The sequence below is a fragment of the Ranitomeya imitator genome, chromosome 1 (genome assembly GCF_032444005.1).
Source record: "Ranitomeya imitator isolate aRanImi1 chromosome 1, aRanImi1.pri, whole genome shotgun sequence".
In the NCBI taxonomy this organism is placed as follows: domain Eukaryota; kingdom Metazoa; phylum Chordata; class Amphibia; order Anura; family Dendrobatidae; genus Ranitomeya; species Ranitomeya imitator.
The window spans coordinates 1,251,403,335-1,251,418,376 of NC_091282.1; positions in this window are offsets into that span (position 1 = coordinate 1,251,403,335).

The following is a 15,042-nucleotide window of genomic DNA, read 5'->3' on the forward strand; positions in this document are numbered from 1 at the left end:
GGCCAAAGTGGGATTTGTAATATCTCTATTGAAAGGCAGGGCGTTGGAGTGGGCTATGCCGCTGTGGGAGCATAATGATCAGCTGATTCATGGTGTTTCTACTTTTCTGGATGCCCTGAAATGGGTCTTTCTGGGTCCTCAAGTGACTCATGACACCATGCTCCAACTCCGGGCTTTGCCTCAGGGCTCTTTCATGGTCAGCCAGTTCACCATCCAGTTTCGGACCTTAACAACTGAGCTTGAGTGGTTGGATAAGGTCCTTATCCCTATATTTTAGGGTGGCCCAGCTGACCATGCAAAAGATGCCCAGGCCTCTAGGGATCTACCCCAAGAAATTAGGACTATCCACAACTTGCACAGTTTTAGGCACTCCCTCAAAACACATCTGTTTAGAGTGAACTATCACGTTCAGTAATTAAAGTCATTTTATGTGTGTGTGTGTGTGTGTGTGTGTAGCCCATGCACTATCTGATAATAATCCTCCTTCAAACTCCACCGCATCCAACAGCTCCACAAATACTAGCTGGTGACCAGCTCATGCAGCCTTTATCTATCCCCCACTCCCTCAAGATGGCTGGACCATCATTGTAAATACACATCTGTACTTTGTGTCTCCCCCAACTCATTGTAGATTGTAAGCTTTCACTAGTAGGGTCGTCTTATTTTTCTTAAATTATTGTATTATCATGAATGTTGTAAGTGGCTGTCCCAGCTTTATTCTGCAATTCTGCAATTTATTCTGCCCCAATAACATTAGGGTTAAACCACCAAGGTGAATGTCTACTTATTTCTCTACATTTCAGTTCACTCGTTGTGTATGTCCTATTCTAATGTATAATGTTCTTCTGTCAACAAACTGTCATGTCAACTATGTAATTCCTTTATGATTTTTATGATTTAAGTTGTGCTGCTGTGATACCATAATTTCCCACGGGATCAATAAAGTGTATCGTATCGTAGACAGTGGCATCAGTCAAACATCCCTTTGGCGGATATTAGCTACTCACAAATGGCACCCATACAAAATCCAGCTGTTGCAGCATCTCAATGAGGATGACTCAGATCAGGGCCAGTTGAATGGCCACCAAGGTCCCCTGATCTGACCCCATTAGACTTTTATCTCTGGGGTCATCTGAAGGCTATTGTCTATGCTATGAAGATACGAGATGTGCAGTATCTGAAACAAGGGATACTGGAAGCCTGTGCTAGCATTTCTTCTGCGGTGTTGCCATCAGTGTGTCAAGAGTTGGAGAAGAGGGTTGAAATGACAATCCAACACAATGGGCAGCACTTTGACCGCATTTTATAAGTGGTCATAAACTTGTAAATAACTCATGAAAGAATAAAGTTCCATTAAAACCAAGCAAACCATTATTTTTCTTGTGAAATTTTCAATAAGTTTGATGTGTCACATGACCCTCTTCCCATAGGAAAAAATGAAGTTGGATCCAAAATGGCCAACTTCAAAATGGCCGCCATGATCACCACCCATCTTGAAAAGTTTTCCCCCTCCCATATACTAATGTGCCATAAACAGGAAGTTGATATCACTAACCATTCCCATTTTATTTAGGTGTATTCATATAAATGGCAAACCCTTTACTTGTACAGATACTGACTGGTAACTGATTCATGCAGCATTCTTAGAACACCCTATTTATTTTATTGATTGGTGGACCATACAATATAAACAATCTTTCCATTTTCTGTTCGTGTCTCCCTTTTGTCCTCAGAAGTTGTAAGCTTGTGGGCAGGGCCCTCACTCAGCTTGATATCTGTTAAATTATGTGTTTACTTTGTTATGTTTTTGTTGTCTATAAGAGCATCTTCTAAAAATGTAAAGTGCTGTGAAATATGTTGGCAACAGGGTTGAGCGAAACGGGTCGGCCATTTTCAGAAGTCGCCGACTTTTGGCAAAGTCGGGTTTCATGAAATCCGACCCGACCCCTGTGTGGGGTCGGCCATGAAGTCGGCGATCTTCTGAATCTGGTATCGGAATTCCGATCCCGAGTTCTGATATGTTTGCAATATCGGAAATCGGTATCGGAATCCATATTTAAGTGTAATCCAAAACAAAAAGAAAAAAAGTCGGGCTGCACAGCCTCTCTCCTTCCGGCAGAACAACAGCGGTGATTAATAGCATACAGCCTTCAGCGCAGGGGGTGCTCGCATGGAAGACAACTGCATGCATATGACAAGGAACAGAAAAATGCAGCAGCACTCAACCTGCTGTGGTCCAAATGCTTTATTCAAGACATGAAGAGTTACAGCTTCACGGTCCGAGGGAGTGCAGATGAGCGGGAGGTGAGCAGGGAACGACGACGGCCGTTTCGGGCTGATCCAAGCGCTTCTACGGGTCATATTTAAGTGTAAAATAAAGAATTAAAATAAAAAATATTGCTATACTTACCCTCTGACGCGCCCTGGTACTAACCGGCAGCCTTTCTTCCTTCGAATCAGCGCTTACTGATAGGAATAGGAACAATATAGGAATATACTCACCCTCGGACGCGCCCTGCTTCTTTCCGGCAGCCCTCCTTCCTAAGAATCAGCGCTTGCAGGACCTTGCGGTGACGTCGCGGCTTGTGATTGGTCACGCAAGCGGTCACATGGGCGGTCGCGCGACCAATCACAAGCCGCGACGTCACCGCAAGGTCCTGCAAGCGCTGATTCGAAGGAAGGAAGGTTCCCAGTTAGTACCAGGGCACGTCCGAGGGTGAGTATAGCGATATTTTTTATTTTAATTCTTTATTTTACACTTAAATATGGATCGCAGGGCCTGAAGGAGAGTTTCCTCTCCTTCAGACCCTGGGAATCATTGGAAACCCAATGCACTGCATTGGGTTTCGAGTTTCGGCCGACCCCGACTCCGACTTTTTTATAGGATCGGCCGATTTCTCTCGACCCGACTTTTAAAAAAGTCGGGTTTCTTGAAACCCGACCCGATCCTATAAAAGTAAAAGTCGCTCAACCCTAGTTGGCACAATACAAATAAAAAATATATATATTATTACCTGGGAATAGCCATGTAAGCCTAAGAGTTGGGCCATTGCACGAGTCGTTTCAGACTGTAAATCTCCAATAAAACCAATGACTGCATCCTTCTCCATACATGAATAGTTTGGGGCTATTGCTGTGTGTCCAGATAGTATCTGCAGAACATCTTTTATAACTTTATTTACGTTTCCACAAGAGTCATATATGTGATATCCCAGAGTCATATTAGGCAGGATATCTGAACGATTATTGATTTCTTCAATAGCAAAAAAAAAAGCTGCGAGATGTTTATATTTTCTTGGATTAGCCCTAAAAGAACATAAAGGATATTTGTCTGTCTTCCAAGATTATCAAGAAAACTGTAAAATAACAAGACATTTTGACTAAAGACATTGAAACATTAGATAAACCCATTTCTTTTTATTTTTTACTCATCTGATGAGAATAATGGTTGTAGCTATATGGGATAAGAACTTGTCATTATTTGTGAACCACAAAACTGCTAGGAACCAGAAATTTCCTCTGCCTATATAGCTTCATTGTATGGTTGGAAGAGTAGGATTGTGATTATTACAGATTTTCTCTGAGGCTTAATATCTTTAAGTTATGCCTCAGATAATACTGTATATATAGTTTCAGGTTGACAAGTTGGTTTGTCAACATTTAGTCAAAATCGGGGAACTAGTCACAAAAACTTGTCACTTTACCACACATGACCAGTTCAGAAGTTTATTAGTCTAGGACACTGAAAGTTTCCATTTATAGGACCATCATTGACGAGGCATCAACCACTAAGATGAACTAAGAAATTGAGTCAGGGTGTGTGCAAAAGCAGATGACTCAACTCCTCATCTTTCTCTGTATTCTTTCGAAAGGGAAAGAAAAACGCAAAGAAAACTGTCTCAGGAAAGAGAAACTTTTATATTAAATCCTTCATGAAGAGAGGTATTGTTAGGGCTGGCAGAACCCACCAAATAATATAAAGGAAGAAATATGGTGCATTCGCAGCCCGGGGTCCACCGTGCAGAGATGACACCTGCTACTCGGTAATGGCGGACTATATGGTGGTATAATGTGAACACACACGGGCTAACTTCACCGGGTGTGTAGGAGGTGAACCCTGTTGCGTCACAGGGCTGTAATAGCGCAAAGTGAATGCTAGTATTTTGGTCACAGGACCCTGCCCAAAGGACACAGCGTTAGGGTCCCTCTAGACCCACTAGTGTTTGGCGCCACAACTGCGGTGCCAAAACAAAAACTAAATAAAGATTTACTGCAATATGTGCATACAGCGCCGCTCTGGCGGATGCCACTCACCACCCTAACTAGGGCCTGGAAAGGGTGAACGCTGCTGAGACGACGCAGTATATAAAGCACGGATGATTGACCTCGTGGAGACCAAAACATCCAACACCGCGGAGACACCATCACGTGTTTCTCAATGCAGTGCTCCAGAACACTGCCCCCAAATATGCAAATGCATGTAGAGGAGCTGCGGAGACACCATCACGTGTTTCTCAACACAGGCAGTGAATAGCCAGGCCTTTCCCCGGGAAGGAACAACCAAGGGAAGGGCAGCATCCAATAAAGGAAAACATCCAATAAAGGAAAACCACCTACGCCAAGCATGGTATCCATCCACAGACAGCTGTTTCGGGGTTTTTGCCCCTCATCAGTTTGGAGTAGGAAACCGGCTATTAAGAGCAGTGCCTAGTAGAAAGTCTATAAAGGCATAGATGATTGACCTCGTGGAGACCAAAACATCCAACACTGCGGAGACACCATTACGTGTTTCTCAACGCAGTGATCCAGAACACTGCCCGCAAATATGCAAATGCATGTAGAGGAGCTGCGGAGACACCATCACGTGTTTCTCAACACAGGCAGTAAATAGCCAGGTCTTTTCCCGGAAAGGAACAACCAAGGGAAGGGCAGCATCCAATAAAGAAAAACATCCAATAAAGGAAAACCACCTAGGCCAAGCATGGTATCCATCCACAGACAGCTGTTTCTGGGTTTTTGCCCTCCTCAGTGTGGAGTAGGAAACTGGCTATCAGGAGCAGTGCCTAGTAGAAAGTCTATAAAGGCACGGATGATTGACCTCGTGGAGACCAAAACATCCAACACCGCAGAGACACCATCACGTGTTTCTCAACGCAGTGATCCAGAACACTGCCCCCAAATATGCAAATGCATGTAGAGGAGCTGCGGAGACACCATCACGTGTTTCTCAACACAGGCAGTGAATAGCCAGGCATTTCCCTGGGAAGGAACAACCAAGGGAAGGGCAGCATCCAATAAAGGCAAACATCATGCTTGGCATAGGTGGTTTTCCTTTTTTTGGATGTTTTCCTTTATTGGATGCTGCCCTTCCCTTGCTTGTTCCTCCCCGGGGAAAGGCCTGGCTATTCACTGCATGTGTTGAGAAACACGTGATGGTGTGTCTGCAGCTCCTCTACATGCATTTGCATATTTGCGGGCAGTGATCTGGATCACTGCGTTGAGAAACACGTGATGGTGTCTCTGCGGTTTTGGATGTTTTGGTCTCCACAAGGTCAATCATCCGTGCCTTTATAGACTTTCTACAAGGCACTGCTCCTGATAGCCAGTTTCCTACTCCACACTGATGAGGGGCAAAAACCCCGAAACAGCTCTCTGTGGATGGATACCATGCTTGGCATAGGTGGTTTTCCTTTATTGGATGTTTTCCTTTATTGGATGCTGCCCTTCCCTTGGTTGTTCCTTCCCGGGGAAAGGCCTGGCTATTCACTGCCTGTGTTGAAAAACACGTGATGGTGTCTCCGCAGCTCCTCTACATGCATTTGCATATTTGGGGCAGTGTTCTGGATCACTGCGTTGAGAAAACTGAGATGACGCAGTATGTCATGCCTTGTGCAGGATGGCACAGATTGGCGCTATTAAGCTCCAAACCACATACAACAACGCTAGGGAAGGAGATCATAAGAAGCTTTCCCCAGACTGCATACACTCATTCACACATACACAATATAGATTTATACTAGCGCATGGCCGAGCGGCCATGTGAACCTTTTATAGCGGCAGCCTTCCAGGACCTTCCCAGTGGTCCAGTCAAGACCGGCTCAGGACCTGGGCATTTGACCTGTCCCACGGGCATGCTCAGTTGAGAAAAAGCAGGACTTAGTCCCTGGAACGTCTGCTCACCGCTGAACAATGCTGGTTACAAAGGCTGATCCAGGAGCAGCAGCTGTAACGAGACGCACAGCATCAGCTTGAGCCAGGTGTTGGGACCGACGTCTCTGAGGAGCAGGCTCCACTGCAGCTGGGGAAAAATGGGAGACCGCAGCGGAGATGGTTCAAGATTCCCCCTATGCAGCGGCGGGAACTCAACACCTAACAGGTATATTTACAAAACTCAACACATGAATTTTCATCCAAAATTTCCATTTATTTACATAAGGAGTAGTGTTGAGCATTCCGATACTGCAAGTATCGGGTATCGGCCGATATATGCTGTATCGGAATTCCGATACCGAGATCCAATATTTTTGTGATATCGGAAATCGGTATCGGAGTGTGCGGTGCGTATGGTTCCAAGGGTCTGGAGGAGAGGATACTCTCCTTCAGGCCCTGGGATCCATATTAATGTAAAAAATAAAGAATAAAAATAAAAAATATGGCTATACTCACCCCTCCGAAGAACCCTGGCAGTCACCGCTGCGAGCGTCCGCCTCCGTTCCTGAGAATGTAGTGAGTGAAGGACCTTCGATGACGTCGCGGTCAGGTGAGCGGTCACGTGAGCGGTCAGGTGACTGGTCACCTGACCGCAATGTCATCGAAGGTCCTTCACTCTCTGCAATTCTCAGGAACGGAGGCGGACGCTTGCAGCGGTGACAGCCAGGGTTCTTCGGAGGGGTGAGTATAGCCATATTTTTTTTTTTATTCTTTATTTTTTACATTATTATGGATCCCAGGGCCTGAAGGAGAGTTTCCTCTCCTTCAGAACCTGGGAACCATCGAGGAATACCTTCGGATATTTGTGTCCCATTGACTTGTATTGGTATCGGAACTCGGTATCGGCGAGATCCGATATTTTGCCGGTATCGGCCGATACCATCCGATACCGATACTTTCAAATATCGGAAGTTATCGCTCAACACTAATGAGGAGCATACAGGACATATTATACAGGAGACAAATGTGCAGGACCAGCTAACAGCATCATGTCCTCAAACACTTTCTCAAAGCTTTTATATTAAGCAAAGGAAATGTAAATTGTATTGCCCTTCAACTTGGTAATAACTAGTGTTGAGCGACTTTTTCTTTTTTAGGGTCGAGTCGGGTTTTGCGAACCCGACTATCTCAAAAGTCGAGTCGAGTGAAAATGGCCAATTATCGCGAAAAGTCGGGGATCAGCCGAAATGCGAAACCCAATGCAAGTCAATGGGGGAGCATAGTCGGCAGTGAGTGGAGGCCAGGAAAACACCTACAGTGCCCATTTTAATGGCAAAAACATCCATTCTTGGTACTGAAGCTTGTCAATCTTAATTTACCTTATAATAATAGTTAGGCATTGACCATTGGGGGTCATTTGGCTAAAGTTGCGGGAGTATGGCTGGGTCAAGTATGTAGTGGGCCCAGGAAACGTTGACCACGTCACAGGAGTGGAGCAGGGAGAGGTAAGTTTTTCAACTTTGCAAGTGCTGTGATCCTGAGCAAGCAGGGGTGGCCCACTTGTTCACATTGGCACTGGCACAGGGCCCCTCAAAGTACGGTGGTATGTTTGCACGGTGGGGGCGCCTCCCACCGGCAGCGACACTTTTGCATACTATAAGGGGCCCTGTGCCAGTGACGTTGCCAACGAGTATCCCCCTACCTGATGAAGGAACCTGCACTTTCATCTGCACATTCCTCTTTGTCCCCGTGTAAGGTGGTATAGTATGCGGGAAGGGGAACCTCACTTTCAGCAGGGTCAGAATCTGGCTGTGTAGCGTGCAAGGGGAATGTAGCGATCTGGGTCAATGTACCAGCAGAGTCATCTAGCACTGGCTGGGCAGTGGGCAGGATGATGAGGAAACACAGATATAGTCCCAAATACAAAAGTAGGCTAAAAGCAGTTCAAAATTGGTAACAGGACTAAACAGGCGGCATTGCTTTGTTCAGTGGAGGACAACTGTAATGAGAGGCTGACACAGTGAGTAGGCCCAAATCAGTAAGTAGTCTAAATGCAGTTCAAAATTGGTAACAGTAATAAACAGGCGGCACTGCTTTGTTCAGTGGAGGAGAACAGCAAGGAGCCGCAGACACCCTTAGTAGGCCCCAAGCAAACTAGTAGGCCAAATGCAGTGTTACATTAAAAAATACTTAATGAGAGCATGAAGATCGAATTTCAGGACAGGAAACCAGGAGAACAGCAAGGAGCGGCAGACACCATTAGTAGGCCCCAATCAAACTAGTAGCCCCACTGCATTTGTTCTATTTAACAACTATTTAACAAGAGCCTGAAGATAGAAGCTCAGGAAAGGCAACCAGGAGAACACCTTGGAGCGGCAGACACTGTTAGTAGGCCCCAACCAAACTAGTAGCCCCACTGCAGTTTTAAAATTCCGATAGGCTGAAAACCTGACAATTGCAGGTCATTTTTTTTAAGAGGACAGCTGTATTGAGTGGCACAGACAGACACTGCTAGTAGGCCTTACACCACAAAGTTGGCTCGATGCAGGTTTAAAAAAGGTTACATAGGTACACAGGCAGCATTGGTGTGGTCAGTGGAGGACTATTGGAATGAGGGACCACAGACAGACTTAGTAAGCCTAAAAAAAAAAAGTAGGCTCTATGCACTTTAAATTAGGTTCCAGGGGTACACAGGCAGCATTGGTGTGGTCAGCGGAGGACTATTGGAAGGAGGGACCGCAGACAGACTTAGTAGGCCTAAAATAAAAAAGTAGGCTCTATGCACTTTTAATTAGGTTCCAGGGGTACACAGGCAGCATTGGTGTGGTCAGTGGAGGACTATTGGAAGGAGGGACCGCAGACAGACTTAGTAGGCCTAAAATAACAAAAGGAGGCTCAATGCAGTTTCAATTATCTTGCAGGGGTACACAGGCAGCATTGGTGTGGTCAGCGGAGGACAATTGGAAGGAGGGACCGCAGACAGACTTAGTAGGACTAAAATAAAAAAGGTGGCTCTATGCACTTTTAAATAGGATCCAAGGGTACACAGGCAGCATTGGTGTGGTCAGTGGAGGACTATTGGAAGGAGGAACCGCAGACAGACTTAGTGGGCCTAACGTAAAAAAGGTGTCTCTATACACTTTTAAATAGGATCCAAGGGTACACAGGCAGCATTGGTGTGGTCAGTGGAGGACTATTGGAAGGAGGGACCGCAGACAGACTTAGTAGGCCTAACATAAAAAAGGTGGCTCTATGCACTTTTAAATAGGATCCAGGGGTACACAGGCAGCATTGGTGTGGTCAGTGGAGGACTATTGGAAGGAGGGACCGCAGACACACTTAGTAGGCCTAAAATAACAATGGAGGCTCAATGCAGTTTCAATTATCTTGCAGGGGTACACAGGCAGCATTGGTGTGGTCAGTGGAGGACTATTGGAAGGAGGGACCGCAGACAGACTAAGTTGTTATGGACCTGGTGGTTAGGAGCACCCGGAATGACCTGATGGTTAAACTAACACAGGACAAGCTCTGGGAAGTGGGAGCTCTGCTGACTGCAACCCCTAATCCTATCACACACACTAGAAATAGCCGTGGAGCGTACCTAACTCTGCCTAGACGCCTCTTCACAGCCTAAGAGCTAACTAGCCCTAGAGATAGAAAATTAAGTCTACCTTGCCTCAGAGAAATTCCCCAAAGGAAAAGGCAGCCCCCCACATATATTGACTGTGAGTTAAGATGAAAGTCACAAACACAGAAATGAAACAGGTTTTAGCAAAGGAGGCCAGACTTACTAAACAGACTGAGGATAGGAAAGGTATTTTTGCGGTCAGCACAAAAACTACAAAAAGACCACGCAGAGTGTGCAAAAAGACCCCCGCACCGACTCACGGTGCGGAGGTGCCACTCTGCATCCCAGAGCTTCCAGCTAGCAAGGCAAAATCATGATAGCAAGCTGGACAAGAAAACAATGAACAAATAATTAACTAGCAGAGACTTAGCTTCTGCTGGAGTAGACAGGTCACCAGAAAGATCCAAGAGCGAACTGAACCAGTACAAGAACATTGACAGCTGGCATGGAGTAACGATCTGAGTGGAGTTAAATAGAGCAGCCAGCCAAAGAATAAACTAAGTCACCTGTGGAAGGAACCTCAGAACCAGCAGCTCCACTCACAGCCACCAGAGGGAGTCCATGGACAGAACTCGCCGAAGTACCATTCATGACCACAGGAGGGAGTTCGATAACAGAATTCACAACAGTACCCGCCCTTGAGGAGGGGTCACCGAACCCTCACAAGAGCCCCCAGGCCGATCAGGATGAGCCAAATGAAAGGCACAAACTAGATAGGCAGCATGAACATCAGAGGCAAACACCCAGGAATTATCTTCCTGACCATAACCCTTTCAATTGACAAGGTACTGGAGTTTCCGTCTCGAAATACGAGAATCTAAAATCTCCACCACAAACTCCAACTCCCCCTCGACCAACACCGGGGCAGGAGGATCAACGGAGGGAACCATAGGCGCCACGTATCTCCGCAATAACGACCTGTGGAACACATTATGGATGGCAAAAGAAGCTGGAAGGGCCAAACGAAATGACACAGGATTGAGAACTTCAGAAATCCTATACGGACCAATGAAACGAGGCTTAAACTTAGGAGAGGAAACCTTCATAGGAACATACCGAGACGACAACCAAACCAAATCCCCAACACGAAGTCGGGGACCAACACAGCGCCGGCGGTTAGCGAAACGTTGAGCCTTCTCCTGGGACAATGTCAAATTGTCCACCACATGAGTCCAAATCTGCTGCAACCTGTCCACCACAGAATCCACACCAGGACAGTCCGAAGGCTCAACCTGCCCTGAAGAGAAACGCAGATAGAAACCAGAATTACAGAAAAAAGGCGAAACCAAAGTAGCCGAGCTGGTCCGATTATTAAGGGCGAACTCAGCCAAAGGCAAGAAGGACACACAATCATCCTGATCAGCAGAAACAAAGCATCTCAGATATGTTTCCAAAGTCTGATTAGTTCGTTCGGTTTGGCCATTTGTCTGAGGATGGAAAGACGAAGAAAAAGACAAATCAATGCCCATCTTAGCACAAAAGGATCGCCAAAACCTCGAAATTAACTGGGAACCTCTGTTCGAGACGATGTTCTCCGGAATGCCATGCAAACGAACCACATGCTGAAAAAATAATGGCACCAAATCAGAGGAGGAAGGCAATTTAGACAAGGGTACGAAATGGACCATCTTAGAGAAGCGATCACAAACCACCCAAATGACCGACATCCTTTGAGAGACAGGGAGATCTGAAATAAAATCCATGGAAATATGCGTCCAGGGCCTCTTCGGGACCGGCAAGGGCAAAAGCAACCCACTGGCACGAGAACAGCAGGGCTTAGCCCAAGCACAAGTCCCACAGGACTGCACAAAAGAACGCACATCCCGTGACAAAGAAGGCCACCAAAAGGATCTAGCCACCAAATCTCTGGTACCAAAGATTCCAGGATGACCAGCCAACACCGAACAATGAACCTCAGAGATAACTCTACTAGTCCATCTATCAGGGACAAACAGTTTCTCCGCTGGACAACGGTCAGTAGAGTTGAGCGACCTTGACCTTTTTAGAGTCGAGCCGGGTTTCGCGAAACCCGACTATCTCAAAAGTCGGGTCGAGTGAAATCGGCCGATTATGACGTAAAGTCGGGATCGACTGAAACACGAAACCCAATGCAAGTCAATGGGGCAGCATAGTCGGCAGTGAGTGGGGGCCAGGAAAACACCTAGAGTGCCCATTTTAATGTCAAAACCATCCATTCTTCTTAATGAAGCTTGTCAAGCGTAATTTACCTTATAATAATTGGAAGGCATTTGAAATTGGGGGTCATTTGGCTAAAGTTGTGGTGGGTAGGGCTGGTTCAAGTAATTAGTGGGCCCAGGAAATCTGGACCACGTCACGGCAGTGGAGCAGGGAGAGGTAAGTATTTCAACTTTGCAAGTGCTGTGAACCTGAGCAAGCAGGGGGGGCCCACTCGTTGGCATTGGCACTGGCACAGGGCCCCTCAAAGTACAGCGGTGTGTTTGCACGGCGGGGGCGCCTCCCACCGGCAGCAACACTTTTGCGTACTATGAGAGGCCCTGTGCCAGTGACGTCGCCAACTAGTATTCCTCCCCCCCACCTGATGAAGGAACCTGCACTTTCATCTGCACCTTCCTCTTTGTCCCCGTGTAAGGTGGTATGGTATGCGGGAAGAGCAACCTGACTTTCAGCAGGGTCACAATGTTGTTGTGTAGCGTGCACGGGGAATGTTGCGTTATGGGTCAATGTACCAGCAGACTCATCTATCACTGGCTGGGCAATGGGCAGGATGAGGAGGAAACACAGATATAGGCCCAAAGAATAAAGTTGGCTAAATGCAGTTCAAAATTGGTAACACAGGAATAACCAGGGGGCATTGCAGTGGAGGACAACTGGAATGAGAGGCTGACACAGAGAGTAGGCCCAAATCAGTAAGTAGTCGAAATGCAGTTCAAAATTGGCAACCGTAGTAAACAGGCGGCACAGCTTTGTTCATTGGAGGAGAACAGCAAGGAGTGGCAGACACCGATAGTAGGCCCCAACCCAACTAGTAGGCAAAATGCAGTCTAACATTAACAACTACTTAACGAGCGCCTGAAAACAGAATTTCAGGACAGGAAACCAGGAGAACAGCAAGGAGTGGCAGACACCGATAGTAGGCCCCAAACCAACTAGTACGCCAAATGCAGTTGTTCCGTTTAACCACAATTTAATGAGAGCCTGAAGATAGAAGTTCAGGAAAGGCAACCTGGAGAACACCTTGGAGTGGAACACACCCTCTCTCTACACCCCATACCCAATTTGTAGGCCTAATGCAGTGTAGTTTCCAAGAACTACTAAACGAGAGCCGGAAGATCGAAGCTCAGGAAAGGCAACCTGGAGAACACCTTGGAGTGGAACACACCATCTCTCTACACCCAATACCCAATTTGTAGGCCTAATGCAGTGTAGTTTCCAACAACTACTAAACGAGAGCATGAAGATCGAAGCATTGGCGAGGAAACCTGGGGAACACCTTGGAGTGGAACACACCATCTCTCTACACCCCATACCCAATTTGTAGGCCTAATGCAGCGTAGTTTCCAAGAACTACTAAACGAGAGCCGGAAGATCGAAGCTCAGGAAAGGCAACCTGGAAAACACCTTGGAGTGGAACACACCATCTCTCTACACCCCATACCCAATTTGTAGGCCTAATGCAGCGTAGTTTCCAACAACTACTAAACGAGAGCATGATGATCGAAGCATTGGCGAGGAAACCTGGGGAACACCTTGGAGTGGAACACACCATCTCTCTACAGTGGAACACACATCTCTCTACACCCCATACCCAATTTGTAGGCCTAATGCAGCGTAGTTTCCAACAACTACTAAACGAGAGCCGGAAGATCGAAGCTCAGGAAAGGCAACCTGGGGAACACCTTGGAGTGGAACACACCATCTCTCTACACCCCATACCCAATTTGTAGGCCCAATGCAGCGTAGTTTCCAACAACTACTAAACGAGAGCCGGAAGATCGAAGCTCAGGAAAGGCAACCTGGGGAACACGTTGGAGTGTAACAAACCCTCTCTCTACACCACGGAAGGGCTGATTCTTAGGAAGGAAGGCTGTCGGAAAGAAGCAGGGCGCGTCCGAGGGTGATTATATTCTTATTAGGTATATACTCACCCTCGGACGCGCCCTGCTTCTTTATTTGTAATGAATGTTTATTTGCAATGTGGTTTTGACTTACTCTATTTTTTTGGTAAATAATGATTTTATTATTTTCATTGTTTTGCATCTTCTTGGCAATAATATAAAGAAGACGCGACAGGACAACACTCGGTGGATGCCATATCTGTGTTTAAAATTGAAAAAACCTTTCAGTTAACTACTTGCAGGAGAAAGTTATTGTAGCTGGTGGCCATTTTTAGTACTGTACCAGATTTTTGTTGTATGTGTTTGTTTTTAATGTTAAAATGTCTGCATTTGATATCTCTCCAGTATTTTCTTTTTTATAAGCAAAATACTTATTTTTATATTTTCTGATGTTGGTTCCAGGGGTACACGGGCAGCAGTGGTGTGGTCAGTGGAGGCCTAGTGGAAGGAGTGACCGCAGACAGGCATCGAAGGCCTAAAATAATAACACATGGCTGTAGGCAATTTTAAATTGGTTCCAGGGGTACACGGGCAGCAGTGGTGTGGTCAGTGGAGGCCTAGTGGAAGGAGTGACCACAGACAGGCATCGAAGGCCTAAAATAATAACACATGGCTGTAGGCAATTTTAAATTGGTTCCAGGGGTACACGGGCAGCAGTGCCCTGGTCAGTGTAGTAGTAGTTGAAAGAATGGACCGCAGACAGGCATCGAAGGCCTAAAATAAAAAAATTGGGCTGGCTGTAGGCAATTTTAAATTGGTTCCAGGGGTACACGGGCAGCAGTGGTGTGGTCAGTGGAGGCCAAGTGGAAGGAGTCAACGCAGACAGGCATCGAAGGCCTAAAATAATAACACATGGCTGTAGGCAATTTTAAATTGGTTCCAGGGGTACACGGGCAGCAGTGCCCTGGTCACTGTAGTAGTAGTTGAAAGAATGGACCGCAGACAGGCATCGAAGGCCTAAAATAAAAAAATTGGGCTGGCTGTAGGCAATTTTAAATTGGTTCCAGGGGTACACGGGCAGCAGTGCCCTGGTCAGTGTAGTAGTAGTTGAAAGAATGGACCGCAGACAGGCATCGAAGGCCTAAAATAAAAAAATTGGGCTGGCTGTAGGCAATTTTAAATTGGTTCCAGGGGTACACGGGCAGCAGTGGTGTGGTCAGTGGAGGC